The sequence below is a fragment of the Ovis aries genome, chromosome 26 (genome assembly GCF_016772045.2).
Source record: "Ovis aries strain OAR_USU_Benz2616 breed Rambouillet chromosome 26, ARS-UI_Ramb_v3.0, whole genome shotgun sequence".
NCBI lineage: Eukaryota > Metazoa > Chordata > Mammalia > Artiodactyla > Bovidae > Ovis > Ovis aries.
In genome coordinates, this window is record NC_056079.1 from 12664463 (window position 1) to 12690879 (window position 26417).

At 38.9% G+C, this 26417-nt stretch overlaps 1 protein-coding gene across 13 annotated transcripts in view; it reads left to right on the forward strand.

Annotated features, from left to right (window-relative positions):
- TENM3 (teneurin transmembrane protein 3) overlaps window positions 1–26417 on the forward strand; it is a 2757765-nt gene that overhangs the window by 2425635 nt on the left and 305713 nt on the right. For 5 of the 13 annotated variants that reach the window (XM_060406904.1, XM_060406906.1, XM_060406907.1 and 2 more), the window contains exon 1: window positions 393–422. The exons of 7 other annotated variants lie outside the window; for them this stretch is intronic. The gene's annotated coding sequence lies outside the window, so the exon portion shown is untranslated. Of the gene's footprint in view, window positions 1–392; window positions 423–614; window positions 727–26417 lie in introns of those variants that run through there. One more of the 13 variants, XM_060406905.1, reaches the window with a different exon arrangement.

Consider the following 26417-nt stretch of genomic DNA (forward strand, 5'->3'; position numbering starts at 1 on the left):
ATGCAGTTTTCACACGGCGTGGGGCATGGCCGTGGAGATGGCCCGGGCCGCGTGCATGCATGCATGCATGCATGTATGCGTGCATGCGTGTGTGTGTGTGTGTGTGTGTGTGTGTGTGTGTGTGTGTGTAGAAGGGGAGGGTCAGGGGGCGGCGACCGGGAGCGCGGGCGGCGGGGCGCGGGGCCAGCGGGGCGGCGGCGGCGGCGGCGGCCCGGCCCGGCCCGGCGCGAAGGGGTTAAGCGCCGCCGCCGCCCCCTCGGCGGCCGGGTGTAAACAGAGGAGCCTCAGCCTATCATGTCTGGCTGCAGCTCGCAGCCGGAGCCCCGAGCCCGGCGCTGTAACATGATACGCTCCAGACCGAGGCAACTTGGCAACGCTGGGCTCGGCTCCGCACGGCCACAGCGAGGGCGCGCCGCGGCAAGGTGGGTGAGCGGCGGCCAGGCGGCCCGGCGGCCTGGGCGGCTCCTCGCGCGGCTCCCCGCGCGGCTGGATCGCGCGGCTCGATCGCTTGTTAGCGCCCGGAGACCGCGGCGGCCGCGATCTCCTCCCCGGTGGGGTCGAGAGGGGAGGAGGCGCTCCGCGCGGGTGGGAATCGGGGCCGAGGCCACTTAGCATCCGAAATGAGGTGGCATTTTAACCCCTGAGGGGCCATCTTTTGGCGGGGTGGCGAGAGGAGGTGGAGGGTGAACTTTCTCCCGGACTCCTGAGCACTCGGAGCGGTTGCAGGTATAGCCGCGGGGAGCATGGAGTCTTTTGTTCCCGGGGATTTTTAATTAGGTGGCTGTTTTATGAGTAGTATCCCGCGCTCACCCGGGAGGGGAAGCTGGCGTTTTTCCGGCCTTCGGTGACTTTTGCGGTGTGCGGTGTTGAATTCGTGGGGGCGCGCATCTTGAGCTCTGGTGGTTTTGGATAATTTATGTCTGTTGGGTTTTTTAATCTGCATTGAGCCGAAATCAGTCAGTCCTTTGGTTTCCTGAACTAAAATCCATCATGCCAGTGGTTTCGTGGGAGGGGTGGAAAGGCACAAAATTATCCGGCTAGTAATGAAAAGAGCAGTTTTTCTTCTGCGAAATACTTAGCGTGTGAATTTTGCCACGAGGGGATTTTTGCAGGGCAGCCTTTAAAACGAATCCAACTTTACCGTTGTGCTTCAGTGCAGGTTACTCCCGTGGAAGAACGAGTTGGGAATGATTTCTGGGGCGGGGGGAGCTTGCACACTTTCTGTTGAAGTAAAATTCATTGCCCCGTTTATGTATGTGTTTTACTAGAATAAAACAAAGATCTGTGGCAGCTTTCAGAATGCTAAGTCGGATTTCCAGCCTTGCCCCCTCTGGAATATCTCCTAAATGATATGTACAGAAAATGTGTTCCTGTGTCACAGGCTCATTCTGTCTTCTGAAAGCCTAGTATAATCAAATTCAGTGCCTTAAGATGGTGTAGTTGAAGATTTGATCCCCTTCCACTGAAGTGGAAATACTTTCAGTAATTGAAAGCAGATTCACGTCTGGAGTTGTACAAGCCAAGGTTTTCATTTTTAAAATAAACCTTTTGTTCTCTGGTTTTCAGTGTTTCAGAAAGCCATCCAGAGACCTCTGTGTGCTAATTGTTAAAGTAGCCCTTAAGAAAAGGATTGAAATTATCCAGAGAAGGCAATTGAGAAATACCGCTAACTTACTAAGCCTCCCTCCTGGTAGGAGACTATTTCAGTGCAGCCTATATTGTGCCACACATTTCGGTCTTTCTGCGGGTTCCCAGGCATTAAGAGGCAACTGTACTGTTCAAAACCTCCGAACCCCAAGTAAGAGTCTGTCAGTTTTAAGAGGTTAAAAACTTGAGAAATGCTGGTGTTATCCCATTATATGCTGTGGTTTACACAGTTTGATGATAAATTGGAAATCAAGTGTGAAGTATGTTTCATTTAAAAGGAAGCTGATTAACTGGTAGAATGAAACTTAAAAAATATGATCGCAGGTTATTTACCAGGTTCCTTTCTCAGCTTTGGAGGCTAAGTGTTAAAAGCTTTTAAAAATTGACCACTGAAGACTGAAATTAGGATCCATTGTAGACAAAGAGAGAGTCACTTGCTGTCTTATTAGCTGTAAAGATTGAAGAGGGTGGTGGTGTATAAGACTGATACCTTCCTTTAGGATAAGAAATCTGAAATGAACTGTGTAATTATGAGGAAAAAGTTAGAAGAGTTGTACTTTTAACAGTGATAATTGAGATCTGAAAAAAAAAGTAGAAAGTCGTATTCCAAGTGTTTTTAATTACTACATTCTTAAACCTGTTTTGGTGATTATTAATAAGATGTGAATGGGCATGTTTACAGAGTGTAACCTGGCAGTTTGATTTCTTAAAAATACTTGGTAAGTCTGGATTTTATCTGATTTCCTTGTCTTCTCGATTGTTAATCCTTTGAGCACTTTAAAATAAATTGAATGGGAGTAACTTGGTCATGATTTAAATGATGTTCTTTGTGAACATGTCTCATGTTAGAGTCCTTTTTTATAAAATCAGTATTTAAAAGACTCAGCAAATCTTTATCAAATAAAATCTTAGCTACATTTCCGTTGTGTTGCATTACATTTCAGTGGCCTAGTGCATGGCATAATAGAATTTAATTTTCCTCAAAGATCAAGAAAGAGAAACTCAAGTTCCTACGGACCTTTGCAGATGTCTGAACACTGATTTTCAGTGTAGGATCCTTGTCTAAACATTTCAACTCACCCTTTCTGTGACTTCTCTTTACTGTTAGTTTTTATGTTCTTACGTATTTTTACTTGCTAAGGGATGTGCACAGGATCTTCTGTCATCTGAAATAACATATTCAATTTATCACAGGATTCCTTTCTTTCATAATGTAGGGAAGTGGCAAAGGAGGCTTGTCTAAATGTAGTGATCTTGATAATTAATGCCATAAAATAGATTAAAATGCTGTATTCCAGGTATTCATTTCCTTAAAAGGGCCACCAGAACAGCGTTGCTAAGCACCCGTCACTATTGCAAGTAACAGAAAATGACCCAAATTAAAGAACCTGTTCTAAGCTGTATTCTTGCATTTTCTAAAGTGTATTTCACAAGGTTTAACCAGACTCATTCAATTAGTGGAGGAAAAAAGATCTATTTTCAGTTCTGATCAGCAATTAAGAGATTGGGCTTTGGAGCATCAGCCCTTTTATAATTTATTTTATCTTCTAAACGTTAAACAATTGTGGATAAAGGTTTTTAACAAACCACCTTTTTGACAATCTAAGCCTAAATGCTAAATGTAGAGCAGTATATTTCTTTAAAATTTTTGTCTAACAGTAGTTTTTATTAACTTTTCCCTCTTTTTATAAAAGTTTAAATTTTACGCTAATATGGTATACTACTGCTTTACTCTGGGTTTCTTACTCTTTGTGCAAATACGTATATGCAGATGAGTGCTTTCGCACCAAACACTTGAGAAATAAAATATTTAGATATTGTGCATTTGGTACCATGAAGGAGACAGAGTGATATGTCGAAGTGAGAAGGTAAGTAAGTAAATCAGGGAAAGTAGGATTTTTTTTCTAAGCATGATGTTAGTTGTACCCTTCTGGGTTAGCCCACAGCTTCTACACAGTTAGAGCTAAGCCACAACTATTGGAGTGTTTAATGAGTTAGATCTTCCAGTGACCTGGTTCTTAGCTGTTCCAGTAGCAATCATAAATACAAGTTGAGGAACTTCCCCAAAAGGACGTGATGGATAAGGGCTGTTAGAGGAATGGGAGAGATGAGCCAGGGCTTCCCAAAGGTTTAGATTAGGCTTATCAGCAAGTTTTTTGCTCTCACATTAATTTGGACACATTAATTAAGTGATTATATATAAAATGATTCCATATCCTCAAATATTGACTCTTTTAAAGCCAAAATGACACTTGATTCTGTTTTCTAAAACTGGTGTTTTACAGTAAATATTCATGATAATTTAGTTTTATCAACTTGCCTGGCATTACAGATTTCTGTAGTAATATATAATATAAAATAGATGAGATTTGTATGACTTCTGTTGTAGTTTTGTCTAAAATGAAAATTTATTATAAAATTTATGTCTAAGGCCTTTCAACATGAAATCTCAGTTTAGGTATTTGGTAGGTGGTATTTGTTTTTTGACATGTCAAAATTGGTTTTCCCCAATAGAGATCAACATTTTGATGTATTGAAGTGATTAGATAATGTGTATTTTTAGTAAACCTTGAAATTGTATAAGATTTAGAAGAAACCACTCGTTTGAAAATTAGTGTTTATATGTTGATTTTAGTTAGAAACCTAGCTGCTTAGTTACCAATCCTGTATATGTAAGTTTTGAATTATCTACTCTTTTTACTATAAAAGGAAGGAAACAGCGACATCTTTGGTATCACAGAAACCATTTATGCATGGATATTACTGATGGGAAATTTATTTCCCAAGGGAAGAATAATAATTGAAAAGTGTACACAAATATTTGAGGGCTCATCACATTTAAATAATAGTTGAGTTTGGGAAACCAGATGCTATGCTATTTTAAAAAGTTTCCCTGTTAAATGTTATTATTCCCCTCTCTTAAAATTAAAGTTTCACACAAAAGTCTTGTTCTGTACATTTAGAAGCCATGATGTATTATAGAGTATTCCAAAATGACTAACAAAAGCTGATGTAGAGCAGTGCTTGCATTTTTTCTATTCAGACATCTTGACCTGAAATTTTAAAAAATTAAAATAATGTGTGGACATTTCCATGACACTTTGTCATGTTAGTTCCAGCACAGCCCCTTTTTTCCATAATCTTAAACTTTCAGCTGGGAGAGAGGGAATCCGCTGTCTTGAAACCTGTAAGCTAGAGCCTGGAACTCTTTTTAAGCTTTTTATTTGAAATAAAGCAAAACTCCCGTACATAACAAACGTATCACTGTTAACCTTTTCTAATTATTTAACCATTATTTCATTTTACCTCCTGCTTAAAAATTGTACATTAGTGGAGTCGACACCTGGCAGTATTCTTAAAAGTTTATTTGTCTTTCAGTTCTTGTAGTAGTAGGGGGCAGTACCATCTCCTTAATTATCTTTGTTCAGGGAAATGCTGAAAGGCCAGGGTAGTTAAACAAGGCCACTTGGATTTGTGAGCTCGAAGTCAGATGCAAGGAAAGTGGTTAAATGCATTATCATCTTACTGAGCCCACCATCCGTAGAGTGACCTTGATGGAGGGAGAAAGAGCCACTGGCTTTTTTGTGACGGCCACCCCTGCTTGTTTTATCTCTGACACATCGTCACGTCCCACTTTTCCTGTTTCCTTCTCTGTGTTTTCAAATATTGTTTCCTCTCATCATAGGCAGTCCAAGGGAAGGGGAATATTAAAAATTCACTTCTTTTTTATTGATAGTAGATTTTCCTTCATGCGTTCGTCTCATCTGTTGATAGGTATGGAGATATTCCTTCATTAAAAATTAAGGTGATCGAGCTGGCTGACCGTTCTGTATTTGCTTTTAAGGATCTTTTAACGGTGATGATTAGTCTCTTTGCAAAGAAGCTGCCATTCTGCTACTTTACAACTGTTTCTCAGCTATTAAAAGGAGAGACTTGCCAACCTCAGTTTTTGCAGTGGGAATCATGTTTGTTTTAACAAGTGCCTAAGTATGTTGACTTGACCCGTCTTCAGGTTTTAGTAGTTCTGTTGCTGCTGTTCTGGACTCATCACTTCCCTTAAAAAAGGCAAAACCAAACCGGAAGATTTATAGTTTAGATTTGTTCACTTTATGGCAAAGATTTTCCTTGTCATGTCTTTTATGTTAACTCCATTAAAATGGAAATCTAGCATCAATATTTGAACAAGTATTGTTCACTAATAGGACGAGTTTTATGAAATGCAGTACAAGATCTAACATTTCTGGAAACACCAGTTAAAGCAATTAAGTGCAGCATACAAGACTGTTTTCCTAGGAAAAGCCCTCAGACATACCGATTGGAGTTCATGCTTTACTTTTTGCTGTGTATTAAGTTAGTCAGAACTAAGTATAAATCTTACCATAAAGAAGGAAAAGGTGGGTCCATTGGCAAAATTCCTAGAATGCTATTTCAAACTTGGTTAGAGGTATCACCCTACCATCATGCTATGAATTATATAACACTAAAAATCACCAAAAATAGTACCATCAGGCAAGTCACATTTTCTTGATCGCAAAGGATTATGTCTTTAAGGATTCTTTAAATTTTGAAAACGAACATGCTGAATTGAACTATGTTTAAAATGAACCCCCCCAACCCCAAACTTCTCTTTACTCTGATCTCACAGTTAGGACCTGAATTTAGGCTCTTTTCCTCTCACGTGTAGACTTTTTCATCAGCCTTCTAACCTGGTTCCCCTGCCTTCTCTCTTTTAATCCAACCTCCACACTATGATCAGAGTTGTCAGTTTGAATCATACTTCCAAGCCTGGCACATCCCTGCCTAAAAATCTTTGTTATGCCCTTCGGGTTGGATCCAGGTTTCCTTAGCATGTTTAATCGGGCCTTTCTCGTCATCCCTCCCTGTGCCTTTTCCACTTGCACCTTTCCATCCATGCTTCAGCCTTTTCACCTGGTCAGTGCCACTTACACCTTTTCCTGCCTTCTCATGGATCTTTCAAGACCCTGCTTGCTGGGCATGTCTTCTCGGAAGCCTTTGCTCTTTGCCCCAGGTAGAGCTGGCTGCTGCTTATAGATTTCCAAGGCACCTGGGACAGGTTTCTGTTACTACGTACACATTACGCTGTAATTGTTTGTTTACAGTTCTCTCTCCTCCCTCCACTAGGGGGACATGGTCTTTCAGGTCGCAACTGTGTCTCACTCATGGATACCCACCTGCAGCTGGAAGCTGAGAAAATAGTAGTCATTCAATAAATGTCGTTGAATGCTTACTGAACGAGTATTTTAAATACAGCTTCACTTCTTGGTAATGGAAGGTCATCATTATTCATATCAATTATCTTGTTCTCTGTCAGGATAATGGCTTTGTCTGAAGTTGGTGAGGGTTAAGTATCCATAGTCTAAAGCCTCACATGACAGTGTTTGCTATTACTTTTAGCTATCATTTTTGAGTCCTTAATCTATGCAAAATGCTTTATACATATCATTTCAGTCTCACAAAATCCCTCTTAGAAGGGATTTCTGCATTGTACTGATGGGCAGATTCTTACAAAGAAAAGTTAAATAAATTCAGCAATACACAGGTCAAAAATGGTGAAACAGAGATCTGAACATAGGACTGTGTGAGCTCTGTGATTGCAGACCTAGTCTAGATATTACACTGCTGAGAATTCTTAATGACCTATGTAGTTCAAGTACAAGTTTTTAGATGGGTTTTACATTTTCTTCCCTTGTCATGCTGTCAGCTTTTGCTTCTTGTGGCTCAGCTGGTAAAGAATTTGCCTGCAGTGCAGGAGACCTGGGTTCGATCCCTGGATTAGGAAGATCCCCTGGAGAAGAGAATAGCTACCCACTCCAGAATTCTGGCCTGGAGAATTCCAGGGACTGTGTAGTCAATGGGGTCACCTAGAGTCGGACATGACTGAGTGACTTTCACTTTCACTCTGTCAAGAAACAGCCAAAGTGATTCTGTTGTTATAATTTTTGCATAAAATAGCAATGGAAAGGTTCTGAGCCAAGACTATTCTCAGAGCTAATTTTATTAGCTTTATGAGTTTTGGCCTTTCAGAAGCCTTTTTGGTCTAATGCCTCCATTTCTCTGCATTTCTGGTCAGATGAGAATTTGGGGTAGCTAAATTCCAATTAGGTATTAGGTGTTTGAGTGAAGCAGAATATTAATTTCCATAGTTAAGGACTTTTAAGAAAGCCAGTACACTGAATTAGAGTAAGGAAAAAATTTTGCTAACATTTCATGCATGGATACATGTGGAACTTAAACGCACTGATAAAATATTTCTGATTCTGATTTTTTAAACTGGTAAACACATCTAGTGGCACTCTCTTTTGGGTGGGTAAAGCAAGGAAGATATAGCCTTTGGAATATATATTTGGAGCAATAGCTAGTACACACTTTAATGTCTTTGTTACCAAAAAGTTAACAGGTGAGGTATGCCAGAAGGACCAAAAAGAGACTCCATATTTCTGCTCTTTCACCCCATCTTAATCAACCTTAAGAACAACAACCACCACCAAAAAAAAACCCTCATAAAATTAAAAATTTTTTTTTACTAACTCCTCCTGTGAAATTGAACAGAATTAGAAATTTTGGGAACTGAAGAGAATCTTCAAGATTACCTAATCTGGACTACATATTTTATAAGTGGAGAATCAAGTCTAATATTTGATTTCTTGTGTACTTTGTCCTCGTCTCTGTGGTAAACCTTTTCTGTGGATATTCTTTTTATCTCACCTTCAGAATGAGAGTTAAACGCTCTTACAAGCTCCATTTCAAAGAGGGAAACTTGAGGCCTAGAGGAGTTATGTACATTGCTAGCCAGTGATGCTGGGAAAGATTAAAGACGAAAGGAGAAGAGGGCGGCAGAGGATGAAATGGTTAAATAGCATCACCGACTCAGTGGACATGAACTTGAGCACGCTTCAGGAGACTGGAGGACAGGGAAGCTTGGTGTGCTGCGGTCCATGAGGTCACAAAGTCGGACACAACATAGCAGCTGAAGAACAATGACAGTTAGACATGGTGCTCGTGCCTACTAGGAGCTCCTGCTTTCCCTTGAGGATGAGCACCCCATCCCTCCGTTAGAAGGAACTGGAACCCAGAATCCTTCCAGTCCACTCTGGCATTAAGATAAATTGTTACAACACCTCAGAACACCTGAAATATAGAAGATGGCTCATGAAGTATTAATATTCTTGCATACTCAGGCCCTCAGTCATGTCTGACTCTTGAGACCCCGTGGACTGTAGCCCACCAGGCTCCTCTGTCCATGGGGTTTCCCAGGCAAGAATACTGGAGTGGAGTGCCGTTTCCTTCTCCAGGGGCTCTTCCTGACCCAGGATTTGAACCCACATCTGCATTGGCAGGCAGATTCTTTACCACTGAGCCACCAGGAAAGCCCCCATAAATATTCTTACTCCCTATTTCATAGATGAGAAAATTGAGGCTTAAAGAGATTAAGTGCTTTGCATAAGGTTATTCAGCTACTGAAGAATAACGGCAGGTTGCTCCTAATCTCAAATTTTATATCATCCTTTATTACTGAATTCTGCCTTCACTTTAAATGTCAAATTAGATTTTGTTAGGACTTTGGTCCTAACTTTGCTTTATATGTAGCTTCTTTTCCTGTTACAGAATAGAATTTTGCCACTGTGCAACGGTTCCTAAATATGGTCACCATTGAATGTTACTATTTCCATATCTGTTCAAGGCAAATCATGTAATTTACCAGCAAGTACTTATTGAAAGCGTATGTGTTTAGTGTTGTGCTGTTTTTAATCTTCCTTGTTTTGTTTTTTTTTTTAGTGAACCATGATCATAGGTGATCATCTGTGATATAGGTAATGTTCACACCTTGGTTAATATCCAGCAATGATTAGCATCATTGATTAGAAAATTAGTAGATAATGCCTTTATTGACAATTCTCCCCATTTAATGGTTTGTTTATTTAATTGATGACTAATGCCTTTACTATTAAAGGCTATTAACACATCAAAATGGTAATTATTGAACCTGGCAAAATGATAAATTATGTTTGTGTTGATTTATTTGTGCCCAAGGCTACTCTGGTGGTTTTTTTATCTTTTCTTTTCTTTCTTTCTTTCTTTCTTTTTTTTGTTTTTAAGTTTTGATCTGCTAAGAACTTCTGCTTAGGAAGTCAGATAAATTAGCATTGAAACCATTATCTGGTGGTGTGACCTTGGGAAAGTTGTGAGAAGAGGGAAGTAAACCAGATCAGGGGTTTTAAGCGGTGTGGATTATTGCAAAAGTCCTATAGAATTTCTTCAGTTGATTCAACATTCTTTAAAAAAAGGAAAATCAGACAAATGGTAATAAGACACATCATGTACAGTAAAATATACAATAAATATTTGCATTGTGTGCTCATGAGTTAGCTCATTTTCATATATTTGTCCTGCTATGCGAATATTTGGATTTCTGTGAGGGCGTCATTGGTGAGGGACACCCTCACACCCCCTCATTGGTGCGGCTTTATGATGGCTTTTTTGTTAATTTGACTTGCCTAAGGAATAGGAAGAGAAAACATCCCCTGCAGAGCTAATCTGGGAAAGGAGGATCCTGTCTCACCAGCTTCCAGGGAAACGGGGCTTGTGCTGTGGAGCATGTATGCTTGCTGTACCTATCTTTGGTGGTAATAGAGATTCTGAAAATGAAGGTGGTTGTGCTCATTATGAATAGATAATTACTGTTCTCAAGTTCCATCATAGTACCGTGACCAAAACTTTTTTGGAGCTATTCTTGAAATTGAGTTTATTTGCAAGGCACAGACAAAAATAGTTCTTGTTATACAGGCATGTCTCATTTTGACCAAATACCAACTTAGCTAGTTTGACTGTTTACCTTTCTTCACGGGCTTGACAAATCAAAGTTTGGCTATTTCATAATATTAGATCTTAGAAAGAGAGTATTTACTACAGATAAATATATTCCATGAGGCCTTTTCAAAGGGGGAATATCAACTATATATTGAGATATGATTGCACTCGCTGAAAAAGGTGGTAAGGCCTGAGGTGGCCTGTATAAGGCAATGATTTTCATGTGGATAAATTCTAGTATTTTTTAAGATTTGAGTGGCATTACATTCAAGATAAAGAACTGAACCTTTGATGGGCAGAACAATTAAATATAGAAATTGAGAAACTAAAACTTTATAGTTGTTTCTAATGTATAATTGTTTAAACAGTTCTTAGACTTTTTAAAACTACTAAGGCCTATAAAGATGTGATAATAAGTTTGATTTCTTTAAAATATATTTAAATTTCATGCATATTACTTCGCATACAGAAAGCGAAACTCAATCTTTACTTTTATGCTTCCAGGTAGAAATGGGGACTCAAGGTGCTAGGTCTTTCATAAACTGAAAAAAAATTATTTACTTTCATGCTCAGATATCAGTATAAACACCTGGTTTATTTAAATGCCGATTTATAATATTTATTTATTTCAGTATGCCTCAGTTTCTCAAGACTAGGCATTAGAATTGTAAATGTACAATATCTTTCCACCTCAGTAAAGGCAGAACATGGATAGAGTTAATATTAAAGATTTTTACAGTATATCTATGGAGAAAGTAAGTTGGTAGTATCTTTTCATATAAAAAGCATCTACTTGTATGTATTTTATAAAATGCATCTCCAGCCCCTATTTCTGAGAATATCTCAATTAACAATAAGAAGATATCTACCTCTAAGTGCCTGGGGTCCAGTTTAGACTCTAATGAGATGCCTCAATGGAAGGAGACCACTTGAAGATTTTATTAATCTTTGCAGTGTGGAAATGGAAATTCTCTGAGACAAGAGATAACTAGTTCTAAGGTCCGATAAAACCACTGTGACCCTACAGAGAACCTTAAAACTGAGTAAAGTTAAATTTGAGACAAATATTAAATTATTTCTCTGTTCTTAAATTCACAAAGAGTAAAATTCTGTATATATTAAGCTGTTCCATTTAGGAGAATTCTTCTGTTACATGTCTTTTTTGACAGTTTGGACACTCATAACCCAATTAAAGACAGTATCTGAGAGTCAGATGCACATTGTCAAAATGTATGTCAGCCATGAAAATCCGCCTGCTTTAACTTTAGGCCAAACTATTCGAGGTGGCAAGTTGAAATACACAGGAAAACACTGAAGTTCTGTGCCTGAGAAGGACGTGTATCAAATACACATCAGTAGTTGCTTAGGGGCCGGAGGAAGGGAGACGGAGGAGAGGGATGGGAGGAGAGCTTGAGGGGCTTACAGCCACCTCTATCACGTTTCTCTCATAGCTCAGTCGGTAAAGAATCCGCCTGCAATGCAGGAGACCTGGGTTCAGTTCCTGGGTTGGGAAGATCCCCTGGAGAAGGAAATGGCAACCCACTCCAGTATTCTTGCCTAGAGAATCCTGTGGACAGAGGAGCCTGGTGGGCTGCTATCCATAGGGTTGCATGGAGTCGGACACGACTGAAGCAACTTAGCATGCGTGCATGCATTGGAGAAGGAAATGGCAACCCACTCCTGTATTCTTGCCCGGAGAATCCCAGGGACGGAGGAGCCTGGTGGGCTGCCGTCTATGGGGTCGCATAGAGTCGGACACAACTGAAGAGACTTAGCATGCATGCATGCAAATGTGATTGCACTCAATCGTATTTGATGGTGTACTTCTCACTAGCCTCCCTGACTGTTAACTTTCCTCTTCAGTACCCCCAAAGCAAATCATCTTTCTTGGGGATCTCCTTGATCTTATTTCTCTCCTACTCAGAAAATCATAGTGTTGTATCGAGAAAATATTTGAGCCTGATGGAAGGAATGACAGAGAGAAGACATTGCAGGCTGAAGGAGGCAGGTGGGCAGAGCTGTAAAAGTTGGAATGTGTGACGTATATGTGAGAAAATAATAACCTACTTGGAGCATGAAGTTCATGAAAGAGACATTTGGAAGATAAGGCTAGAGAAGTTGGTTGAAGCCAGGATATGGAGGACCTTGAATCTTAGAGGAAAGGGTTTATTTCAATGTTCATTTGGGATCTGTTGGGAATTTGGCATAGAACACCTGTGCAGTATATTTGGGAGATCCCTCTGGTGGATAAATTGTAAAAGGGAGGTAGTAGGAAGAAAGAAACCAACCATGAACTTTTCTTGTTGCTGTTTTTAATTTTTGACTTCCTCTTAAGTTTTACATTTTTCAATATAAGCTTCACAAAGGCAGGAGTTTCTCTTGAAATTGGTATCCTCCAGTGAGAACAGTGCTGGGGCCCTTGGTGGCGCTCCGTGAATACTTCTCAGTTTGAATGAATGAGAACACCAAGATCCAAAAAGATTAAGTGACTTGTTTGCATTTACACAGATAATCAATCGTGGCAGACCCAGGATTGAAAATTGCAGCTGATTTCCAGACTGGTGTTCTTTGACTGTGAGACGTGAAGGTGTCCTACAGGTCCTTTCCACCAGCATACCGTCTTCTTTCTTCCTTGTCTACTCCTTTCTTCCAGCAAATGGTTGCAGGGTATCTCATCTCTTACATACCCACTACAGCCTTCACGGAGCTCTTAATATGTTACTTTCATCAGATATAATTGGTTAAATTATTTATTCTACTGCTTTTTTAATTTGGATGCTAAACTCAAGGTCAGAGACCCATGTCTTCCATTCAGGGTTTTGTTTGTTTCTTTGTTTTATTTTCCAGCAGCCCTCCTCTCCCAGAACACTTGTACTCAAAACTACTTTTTTCTGATCTTGGAAGCATGATGACTGACTAACCAACCTTCGCATCTGGCTTTTAGTGCAAGTTATTGAGAAGTTACAAGCATACAGTTGAAATTATTGTTGTCATATTGGAAAAGGGCCACGTAAAATTTGCTGAATGTTTTGTAATAGTTGAAACAAGTAGTGAAATGAAATTTTTAAGGATTTTCTTGCTCTCCACTCAAAGCCATAGTCTTGCGAATTTAAATAACTAGTTTATCATTTTGCAACTTGAAAAAATTCACTGTCTGATTCTGTGAGACTACCTGATGCTGTGAGACCACCTTGAAATAAAATGCCACAAAAAGAGCATTATTGTATGAAACCATTGTAAAGACTAATGAGAAGGCCCACTATTACTGCCTGACTTTTACTCAGTAATACTGAAAAGTCATTGCCTCTGTAGTCAATGTATTGCTTTATTTTAGGAGAGTAGTATAATTGGTGGAGTACTTTAGTCTAAGTATCTTTTACTTGTGTAAGTACTTTGCTATAATGTCTTTCCCTGAAAAAAAGTGTTGCTCGTTAAGTATAATAGAGGCTCTTACTATGATTAATAAAATGTTAAGGGATAAATGTTCTTAAATAGACCAAGAAATTGCCACACTTTTATAAACATATATAATTGTCAGTGAGTCATTAACCTTTAGATATAGAGATGTTTCCCTCACAGTTGAAAGGAAAGAAGGTAGAAATACTGTACTCGTGAAATGTGAGTTTCACCAAAATGTGGAATATTCATTATGATTCAAAGGCATCCTGAAATTATGTAACTTTCCAGATTTAAAACTTTCTGGAGAAAAGTTCACAATTCATTTCAAAAACGAATTAAAACTACTAAAATATGAACAGGCTTATGCTGAATATGGCAGTAATATGTAGTTCTTACAGTGTATTAATTTAGAATTTTTAAAGTTGAAAAATTCCAGAGTGAAAACACTGAGGCTTTTTATGCTACTGAAGGATGATTTTAGGGGAAATGTGTGCTTTGAGACAAGTTTTGTGACAGAACTGTAGGTCTATATGGTATTTATTAGTTGTTATCTTATAATCTTATTACCTTGTAACCACTTCATGTTATTTTGCATGTAAATAAGATTAATATATTTGTATTTTTGTTTGTTGATGTAGCTTTTTGAATATCCTTCTCCTCCTCTCATTGCTCAATATTATCTGCCTGGATGTGCTTATTCTTTTGATGCTTACTCTCTGAATTAACTAGGTTTCAGTCTTTGGAAGTCCTTTAACAGATTTTAGAGACAGGCTTTCTGAGATAATGCCACTGAGGTTTTTTGGGGAGTTGGGACAGGGGAACGGCATATTGATTCATAACTCTTAGGAGAGTTGAGTAAAATGATCTACGTAAGCCATTAAAGTTATTTTATAATAATTAAGTCTTTCTTAAGGAAAGAGCTTGAGCAGAGTGAAATAAATGTTCGCAGTGGTTTTATACAAATTACTAAAGTAAGACACTAAAATGTTTTGGGAGCAAATAAATATTTGCTGAAGTCTTAGAGAATGGAACATTACTCTTCTGGCTTTTTAATTGTAACAGTACCCTGCTAGAGTATTCAGCTTAGTTTACTAAATATATATTTAGTAAATACATATGTATGTAGTAGAAACTCTGTGTTTGACTCGGTGATTTATTAATATAAGATGCAAAAAAGCTCACTAATAATAAAATAGGTAGGATGTAAAGAAAATAAATAAAACAGTACGTAGTTCTTATAACACTTTAGTGCTTATAACAATTCAATAAATATTGACCTTTTAAAATATTGTTCCTTTTAAAATTGTTCATTTTAAAACAATTTTTTTGTTTGTTTTAAATTTTCTGTTCCTCATATTAGAGGCCAAAGTTAGATCCAGGTCTCAATCTGTATTAAACTTTACTAAACAGAGACAAAGCTAAATCATTGCTGGAGGTTGGATCCAAAATATAATACTGTTTTTGAGTAGTGGTGTTAGGCTGCTGGGCTGATGGCTTAGTTCATATTTTAATGTAAATCACCAAAGAAGAGATCAAAACAAAGCACTAGCCCAAAAAAGAAGTAGTTCTTCATTAGCTGTGTTTTTAGGCATTTGAGGATGAATTAATTTCCTAGGGCTACTAAGAAAAGTTATTGCAGACTGAGTGACTGAAAACAACAGAGATGTATTGTCTCATAATTTTGGAGGCTAGATCCTAAATCAAAATGCAGGCGAGCCGTACTTCATCTGTAGGCACCAGTGACAGGTGCTTCTGTGTCTCTTCCAGCTTCTGATGGCCCAGACATCCTTTGGCTGGTACCCGACCCCTGTCATCTTCATCTGGCAGTCTTTCCTCTATATCTCTGCATATCATTTCCTCATCATATTTATGGTTCTTATATAAAGGCATCAATCATTGAATTTAGGCTCGCCCTAATCCAGTATGACCTTGTATTCACTAATTTTATCTGCAAAGACCTAATTTCCAAATAAGGTCACATTCTGAGGTTCCAGGTAGACATGAATTTTGAAGACGCTATTTAACCCACTACAGAGGAGAAAGAGAGTAGCATAGAAGAAGGAGGTAAAAAATGATTTTCTTCGCTGTCCTCAGCTTTTTGCTTTCCCATTCCTTCATGGGTTTGGGTAAGTTAGAATGGAGTGCTCATACCTTCACACTCCGATTCCTTTGAAGATATCTTATCTGCCAAAACTGATTGATACTTCTTTTCTACTGAGTCTTGCTGCTGCTGCTGCTACTAAGTCACTTCTGTCGTATCTGACTCTGTGCGACCCCATAGATGGCAGCCTACCAGGCTCCCCCATCCCTGGGATTCTCCAGGCAAGAACACTGCAGTGGGTTGCCATTTCCTTCTCCCATGAAGGAAAGTGAAAAGTGAAAGTGAAGTCGCTCAGTCGTGTCCGACTCTTCATGACCCCATGAACTGCAGCCCACCAGGCTCCTCCGCCCATGGGATTTTCCAGGCCAGAGTACTGGAGTGGGGTGCCATTGCCTTCTCCACTACTGAGTCTTAAATTACTGCAAATGCCAGTGAGAGAGCCCTGGAATTTTGAATGTTTGCTAGTCAGTCATAAGGGGAAATCAAAATTTAGTTTTTATACTTCTGTTTTTATTTTCAGAATTTTAAAAACTGGAAAGAAACAGCAACAAGAAAATGATTGTGACTGCCACTCTGGGGGTGTAGTTACACACGTTATACTTGTAAATTAAGTGTCCTACAAGATCCTGTAGTCATTGGTTGATAAGCTTTACGTGGGTATGGTCTGTTGCCTCTCAATTTCCCTATACATTTTAAACTTAGAATCTATTTTTTAATGAGAAAAGAAACAATTTGATAAATGAACTTTATGATTCTCGAAAAGCTTATTTGCAATTTATTTTAAAAATTACCCTTGACTTTCTATTTGATTTGCCAAATTGAAATATCCATACATACCAGAAAATAGTTTCTAAAAGTCAACTATTCTTTTAATAAACACGTGAAATACCATTCTGTGAGAATGAATGGATATCTAGGTCAGAAGTTTCTAGAGGTTTGTCTTCATCTTTCAAGACAATAAATGATGCACTGAAGTCGAAAGTATTAAATTCCCAAGGAGTGATGGATGAGGTCCTTTCCTGAGAGCAGCTATTGGTTAATTAGATGTGGGAATGGTCTTTTCCGGGTAGTGCAGGTAGGCTGCAGACACGGGGAAAACCTCAGCGCTCACACAGTGCATGACTCTTCATTCTGCTTTGGGTCAGCGCTGCAGGAAGAGGTTTTCTACGTGGAATATAATACTACGAAATAGTTTAATCCTGTCTCCTGAGCATCCACCTTGTAAGTATTTAGTCTTATAATTAGAGTGTGAGGACAGTTTGTGCCCTTCTGGGATTAGGGGCTAGAGAATGGTTTGTTGTTATTCAGTTGCTCAGTTGTGTCTGATGCTTTGTGACCCCATGGACTGCAGCACACAAGGCTTCCCTGTCCTTCAGTATCTTCCCAAGTTTACTGAGATTCATGTCCATGGAGTTGGTGATCCCATCCAACCATCTCATTCTCTGCTGCCACCTTCTTCTGCCCTCAGTCTTTCCCAGCATCAGGGTGTTTTCCAGTGAGTCGGCTCTTCATGCCAGGCGGCCAAAATATTGGAGCATCAGCTTCATCATTGGTCCTTCCAATTGAGGGTTGATTTCCTTCAGGGATGAATGGTTTCATCTCCTGGCAGTCCAAGGGACTCTCAAGAGTCTCCTCCAACACCACAGTTCAAAAGCATCCATTCCTGGGTGCTCAGCCTCCTTTATGGACCATCTCTCACATGGGACAGGGTTCTAAATCTGGGACTTTCTGCCAGTTATATATTTTACAGGGTTTATAGGTGGGGGCTCCTCCTCAGGGGCTTCCCTGGTGGCTCAGATGGTAAAAAATCTGCCTGCAATGCAGAAGACTCAGGTTCTATCCCTGGATCAGGAAGATCACATGGAGAAGGAAATGGCAACCCACTCTAGTATTATTCTTGCCTGGGAAATCCCACGGACGGAGGAGCCTGGCAGGCTATAGTCCATGGAGTCACAAAGAGTCAGACATGACTAAGTGACTTTCAGTTATTCTTACTCAGACTTCTCAGTCAGACATAAGAGAATATCCACTTACATTTTTGGATCATCATCCAGGCTTCTCTTCAACTGGTGGGATATTTTTGCCACATCAAGAAAGCAGGCGTCTCACCCACCACCCTTCTGAGTGTGTGTTCTCCCGCATGTCATTTATCCACAATTTCAGTCCAGGGCCTCGTTAGAGGAGGGGGATATATTTTAAATTACAAACATTTTCCTTCTTGTTTTCATGCCATTCACAATTAGAATGGATTTCAATTAAAATATGCATTTTGAACAAACATCTGCTAGATCTTCCAAAATGAGTATATTTTATTATATGAAAGTTTATCTGAATCTTATCCCAGAATATTTTCCATGCAAAATATTCTAAAAATGACCAGCCTGGGAGAATTTGAATTGGTTGCTCCTTTCTCACCTCTGCCCCCGGTTTGCTTCCTCTGTTCTGTGAATTTATACCATTTTCACTTGCAATGAACTTGAAGTATGCTGCTTTCTAAGGACAACAGGGAGACCCAAGTCTTAGCTCAGGAATTCCTCAGATCACTCAGGAGAAAGAAGATGGGTTTAAATTCCTAATACTATTCATAATCATTAAATTTATTTTTTTTAAATGTTTGCTAGTTTTAAAATATTTTAAGGGACTTTCCTGATGGTCCAGTAGTTAAGACTCCTTGCTTCTAATGCAGGGGAATTGAGTTTGATCCCTTGTCAGAGAACTAGATCGTGCAACTAAAGATCCTCCTTGTCCCAACTACAACCTGGAGCAGTCAAATAAATCAAACTAAAATAAAAATAAATAACATTTTAAGCTCAGATGCAACAGATACAAGGCATACAAATGTTTCATGGTCATCTATTTATTAAATACCTGGTTTCTCATACTTGTTTTGAAAACACCAGTTACTTTGTTCACTTGCTTTCCTATGGAATTTAAGTCCCCAGTGTATTTGACAGGAGTCACATTCCGGCTTTCTCTGGGGCTGTGGAGCATAATGGCACAGCCTGTTTACTGCTTTGGGTGGCAGAGATGTGGGCACTACTCTTTGATATGCTGCCAACCACCTGACTTGGTTTGGGTAATAAACTCCTGATAATGATGCCAAAGACTTGAAATTCTCTGAAATTCCTCCATCATATTTTTTTTAAAAACTGACACATAGCATTTGTCTTTTCAAGAGTACATCATCATTGACCAGAACTGTGTTCCCTGTCTCTACCTACATGGAAATTTTCCTGATAAGACAAACATTCCTTTTTTATGATCAGCTTTTTTAGTTATCTTGATTTATGAATAAATAACCCAACTTGGCATATGATTTTTAGTAGATCCCCCTTCCAATACTTTATTAAGTTCTGTACTCTCAAGCTCTTTAGTTATGTCCCAGGGCCTTTGCATGCTAAGTCACTTCAGTCTTGTCCGACTCTTTGCGACCCCATGGACCGTGTTGCCTGCCAGGCTCCTCTGTCCATGGGATTCTCCATGCAAGAATTCTGGAGTGGGTTGCCATTTCCTTCTCCAGGGGATCTTTCCAACCCGGGGATCAAACCTGCATCTCTTCTGTCTCTTGCATTGGCAAGCGGGCTCTTTACCACTAGTGCCACTTGGGAAAGGTAAATTGGAAAAAAAAAAAAAATCGTGTGTGTGCATGTGTTTTAATTAGCCTATTAACATTTTTGTCTTCTTTGTTTCCAGTAATAGTAGTCACTAATTTATCTCTGTTTAAAACTATTGGCCAGTTATTTTGAGGTTAAAAAAAGTAATATCAGTATGGATGTCTCCAGTAAGTGATTTAAAAGAAAGAGCACTATATCAGTAATGATGAGAAGATTTTAGTAATCTTTGACATAGCTAAAAGAGCCATCAGCTGATTTTTAACAGTTTATGTTTATCTTTACAGATCTCTAATGGAAGCACTGTTTCTAATAAGTAATTTTTATTCTCGAATATTGTTGATAAGCATCTGAATGTCTGCATAAATGGGTTGTCAAAACCAGAATAAAGAAACAAGCTGACATTTCATATCTCTCTTTTGTTTAGTATTAAGCTCAACTACCATATGCCCCAGTTTCGTAATTTTACAGTAGTAAAATAAAGCTAAAGCCTTACTTGCCACATTTTCAGCTCACCTAATTCACATTTCATGTGGTAAAGTTCAAAAGAAGTTTATAACTCTAGAGAGTAAAGGTCTTGAGAGATCATGAGGAAAGCAAGACCCTAAGAATTTAAGCAGTTTGACTGTGTTGGTATGTAAGTATTGGTAGAAAGAGAGCTAGAAGCCAGAGCTGGATTCCTACCCAGTATCCTCTCCATTATACTAATATTTTGTTAAAATAATGACATCTGCTGTGGAGAAAATAAAACAGCTATCTTTTTAGTCTGTGTGATATATATGCAAAATGCTGCTTTATGACATAAATACAAGGGAATGACTTCAGTGTTTTTTCTTCTGTTATGTCAGATATTCCAGAACATTTGGGAGAGTTCCTATAAATTTAAATTTTTTAATTACAAAATGTCCACCTGGGACTGGGCCACGTTCAGAAGTAAATAATAAAATCATAGAGCTGGAAAGCGTCTCAAGTGGCCGTGGATACTAACTTACCTCTTGGGTAAGGTCATCGTTAAAAAGTATGGAAGTTGTTTATAGGCTGTTGGAACTAGCTTTGGGCTGGATCCCTGAAGTCGTTTATATGACTATACCATCTTAAGTGAGTTTTTTATTAACTACTGAGAATAATATATAAAAGCTGTGTTAGAAATTTGGTGATCAAAAATTATTTTAAGGAAACAGATAAAGCCCCCTCGCATTTATGTAAATCTGTATTTTAAGAGCCTGCTTGAAACTCAGAAAGCATTTCCTCACCTTGGCTTAGTTTCCCGAGGTAATCCACAAAATTTTGTTGAATTCAGTTTAACATAAGAAGAATGATACTCCTAACACTCATTCTCAGTTCTGAACACCAGGAAGACAGCTCTTTGGTTAAGTTTCTGGACTCCAATCTTACCACTTCCTACACTGCTATAGAATAGCGCGTTTGTGTGTGCTCAGTAGCTCAGTCTTGTCCAACTCTTTGTGACCCCATAGACTGTAGGCCCCCAGGCTCCTCTGTCCATCGAATTCTCCAGGCAAGAATACTGGAGAGGGTTGTCATGCCCTCCCCCAGGGTATCTTCCCAACCCAGGGATTGAACCCAGGCCTCCCGCATTGCAGTCAGATTCATTACCATTGGAGCCACCAGGGAAGCTTATGGAATAATGTGTATAGATGATTTCAAAATGGGAGAAGGAAAGGGAACAATAAACCTTACTGGCTGCTGAGAGGAGGGAAAAGGAACTTAGGAAATGATCCTCAGTTACTCTTTGCCAGAAGTGAAAATAAAATACACTGGTCAAGTCTATCATGCTTTGGAGCTTCTGCAAACACCAGGCTGGCATTTCCCATTAGCGATTTGCTCAGGTGTATGTTATCCATTATACAACATGTATTGTCCACTGGAATGGATCAGTTCTGAGACTTTGTGAAGCTTGCAGGTCATGAGAGAAAATCAACATTTCCCATGATCCCCAGCTAAATTGCAACACATTGTATAGCATTTTTCCATTCAAATAAGACAACTACAGGGTTTTAAATAAATTAGACTTGGGACACTATTTTAATGAATTATAGTGAAAATTGGTATTGTTTTTCTAGTACAGAAATCCTCCGGTAACAGAACTTACCATATCTGCCAATAAGAATAAAATTATACTTGCCTTGAGTTTTATTTGCATTTGTTTCTCTGACGATTTTCTTGTGGAAATTTTAATGAGCAGTGAAATGACCAAAAGCTGGACAGCCAGGGGGAAGAAAATAAAGATAATCTAAAACATGCTTAATTATCCTCAGTATAATAAAAACTTAACACTAATAGGAATAATGCAAGAACATTCATATTATCTAAAACCATTTTAAAGTGACCTTCCACTGTTAGGAGAGTAAATGTGCTGCTCTTAATATATATTATATCTATATGATGATTTTTCTCATATACATGAAAGAGAGTACATTATAACATTATCTAGGGCTCCCTCGGGGGCTTTGGTGGTAAAGAATCTGCCTGCAGCACAGAAGACGCGAGTTCAATCCCTAGGTCAGGAGGATCCCCTGGGGAAGGAAATGGCTACCAACTCTGGTATTGGTATTCTTGTCTGGGAAATCCCATGGACAGAGGAGCCTGGAGGACTATAGTCCATGGGGTTGCAGAGTCAGACATGGCAGAGCACGCATGCAAAAGTAAAAATGTATTCATGATTGAAATAGTCATAGATGAATAGATATTTAAGCAGAACAGTTATCACTTATACAGTGAACTTGTTTACAAATTAGAAGTAGACTCAGTTCAGCTCAGTTCAGTCACTCAGTCGTGTCCGACTCTTTGCAACTCTATGAATTGCAGCACATCAGGCCTCCCTGTCCATCACCAATTCCCGGAGTTCACTCAAACTCATGTCCATCGAGTCGGTGATGCCATCCAGCCATCTCATCCTCTGTCATCCCCTTCTCCTCCTGCCCCCAGTCCCTCCCAGCATCAGAGTCTTTTCCAATGAGTCAACTCTTCACATGAGGTGGCCAAAGTACTGGAGTTTCAGCTTTAGCATCATTCCTTCCAAAGGAATCCCAGGGTTGATCTCCTTCAGAATGGACTGGTTGGATCTCCTTGCAGTCCAAGAGACTCTCAAGAGTCTTCTCCAACACCACAGTTCAAAAGCATCAATCCTTCGGTGCTCAGCCTTCTTCACAGTCAAACTCTCACATCCATACATAACCGCTGGAAAAACCATAGCCTTGACTAGACGGACCGTAGTCGGCAAAGTAATGTCTCTGCTTTTGAATATGCTGTCTAGGTTGGTCATAATTTTCCTTCCAAGGAGGAAGCGTCTTTTAATTTCATGGCTGCAGTCACCATCAGCAATGATTTTGAAGCCCAAAAAAATAAAGTCTGACACTGTTTCCACTGTTTCCCCATCTATTTCCCATGAAGTGATGGGACCAGATGCCATGATCTTAGACTCACAGACATAGAAAACAAACTTATGCTTACCAAGAGGGACTGTCACTATTTTCTTTTTTTGAAATATGAATTTATTTATTTCAATTGTGGGTTAATTGCTTTACAATATTGTATTGGTTTTGCCATACATCAACATGAATCCGCCACAGGTATACATGTGTTCCCCATCCTGAATCCCCCTCCCACCTCCCTCCCTGTACCATCCCTCTGGGTCATCCCAGTGCACCAGCCCCAAGCATCCAGTATCATGCATTGAACCCTGGCTGGCAACTCGTTTCATATATGATATTATGCATGTTTCAGTGCCATTCTCCCAAATCATCCCACCCTCGCCCTCTCCCACAGAGTCCAAAAGACTGTTCTATATTAAACTTTTTCTAAAAGTTAAAAGAATGCTTCATTTTAATTACTAAAGATCTACAGGATGGAAGTGAGTGGATTTCTTGAGTAGACGTTCCAATTTTAGGAATTTCAAGGTACATTTTATTTATTTATTTATTTATTTTTGCTGTGTAATAAATTATAGAGTGAAAGCTATTACCAAGTTCTCCATTCTGTCTAGCACCTTGAACTTTTTATATTATTCTTCCTAAAAGTAGCTATAACTGCCTTTTTCTTATCCTCAAGGTTTTTTTTTTTTCTTTATTAAACTAGCAATAAGTCTCTGCGTTGTGTGTCTTTTCAAACCTTACCTCATTTTTTTTTTCTTTTCTCTCTCTTCTGATTAGCAGTCTCTATTCTAATTAACCCCCCTTTGCTTGTCATTCCTGGACGTAGTCATGACTATTAATATGCTGCTGGTTACAGCTTTGTCCCCATTCCATGTGTGGATATTCTTTTCTTAGCCAATACTTTGTGTACAGCTTTTGACTGCAGAATTTATTTTTCTAGGTTTAATCCAGTGATATCATATAATTTTTTAACCTGAAGAATATTAGCTTTTTAAGAATTTATTGGGATTTTCTTTGCCTTTTTTAGTGGTCTTTAAACTCTTTGCTTACATTCTTATTAAAAGAATTTTGATAAATGGTATTCCCTCACACATTTTTTAGTTGAAATCTGAATTTTTTCATCACAAGTAAAAATAGTTGCAGAGGATTCCTTTCCCAGGTATAACAAATATTGACATTTTGAATAAAACTGTTGAATCACAGTTATTTAAATATCTGTTAATAACAATGAATGATAAGTGTCTGAGTAATTTTATACTTGTAAGTGTTAGTCATTCAGTTGTGTACGACTCTTTTGCGATCCCATGGACCTTAGCCTGCCAGACGCCTCTGTCCATGAAGTTCTTCAGGCAGGAACACTGGAGCAGTTTGTCATTTCCTTCTCTGGGGCTCCTGTAGTGGAAGTTAGAACTGGACGCCTTGATCCAAGGGATCCACCAGGACACGTTGATTATCCAAGTATTCCTCTCCTTTGTAAAGAGATCCTGGCTTCCAGATTGTTTAATTGTGAGCCATTTGAGAGACCATTTCTCTTCTGATCTTAACATATCTAATATTGCTCCCCAAAGATCTTTCCTTCAGAATAGATAATTTTATACTTAAAATCATTTATTTACGAATTTAAAACTTTCTCACGATTGAATATTTTGCATTATTTCATGTTCTCTGAGACTTGTATTTTCATTTCGCTTTCCCAGGAGTATTTTGTTTTCATGCAGTTTACCTTTCTTCTTGAAAGTCCTTTTATTCATAGTCATATATAAATAAAAAATTTAATTAAAAGCATTTTCTATGGCTGCAAGATTCTTAGAGCTATTAACAAAATTTCTGCTTTGAGTTTTTAATGTAGTTATAATAGTACACACTTGATCCAAAACTAAAATGTACATTCTAATTAAAATATTGTTGGCCATAAAACACAAAATTCCATTGGAACGACATATCTTAATGAAACGCAGTGGGGTGGTGCTTTTCGGGTCCTATTGAGGGATAATCCGTCCACTGTTTGCCGCCCTACAGTGTTTATGTTGGGACAGTGCCCCACGGGTGGTTCTCTTTCTTTTTTAGATCCAATGTCAGAAAGGAAAATCTTCTCTGCAGATATTTCCTCAGGCAAGTCATTATCAAGGCATAAAATCAATTACTTTGCGAATATTCAGGCATGCATACCCTTTAGACATTTTTTTTCTTTTTCCCAGAACGACACATACCACAACTTGGAGACTCTTATTGAGCACATGATACATTTTTAATGGTCATGAGTATTTCTTTAAAAGAATATTTTGTCAGTATCAGCATTTGCTCTGTATATATTAGCCCAAATTCAAAGTTACTAATTTTTTATAGATGACTGAGTATAGTTCATCTGGGGCAGGAACCTGTGTTTTAGAATACCTAGTATTCCTGACTCCTGTCCTTAGTAAAGAGACTTTGTGAAAACCCAAACACCTTCTCTCCCTGTACCCTGTTTCCAGATGTTCTCAGGCAAGTTAGGTTTGTCCCTGTTGGAGGATCACTGATTGAAATCTCCACTATCCTTTCTAAGCCTCTTGGCGTTTTCATGTATTTTAAGGACCTGTTAAATTTTAAAGACTTCTATTGCTTCTATTCTTCTTTTAAATAAGTTTCTTACCATTTTTAAAATATGATGACAATTCCTGCCTCCTGTATCTTCAGTGTAGACTACAGCCTTACTAGACCAATTTTCATCCACATTGATGTACTTTTATTTCATGGCGGTAGTTTAGTTGCTAAGTCATGTCTGACTCTTGCTGTCCCACGAACTGTGGCCCACCAGGTTCCTCTGTTCATGGGATTTCCCAGTCAAGAACACTGGAGGGGGTCACCATTTCCTTCTCCAGGAGACCTTCCCAATCCAGGGATTGGACCCACGTCTCCTGCCTTGCAGGTGGATTCTTAACTAACTGAGCCATGAGGGTAATCTTTTTGTCTCATAAATACTACCTTTTCTCATGTTAATATTGTGTCCCCTACTTGCTTTCCAGTCGAACTTTCCCAGTTTATCTGTACCTGTAGCTTTACATTTAATCTTCCCATTGTATCTGCTTCCTGATACTGTTGATCACCCAGTGCATAGTGGGTTGCAAGTCACGTTGTCTCGTTTCTCCTAAACCTACTACCCCCATCTACACACCTCAGCTCTTCACAAAAGTTGATGTAAGCCATGTTTCATGACGATTTCCCTAAATAAGTCCTCTGATTTTGTAGAAATCTCAAGATGGCCAGTGAAATGTCCTTGTAAGTTTCTCCCTTGTCAGGTCACAGTTACCTGGAGCCAGCTGGACTTCCTACAGTGCCTTTAGAATGGGATGGGCTCCTTTTATAGTGTGATGGGTTCCTTATAGCCTGCTGTGTTATCTCTTGGTTTGACATCCTTTGATCATCTCAGTTCTTGTTAGGAGAGGGAGAGGCAGATAC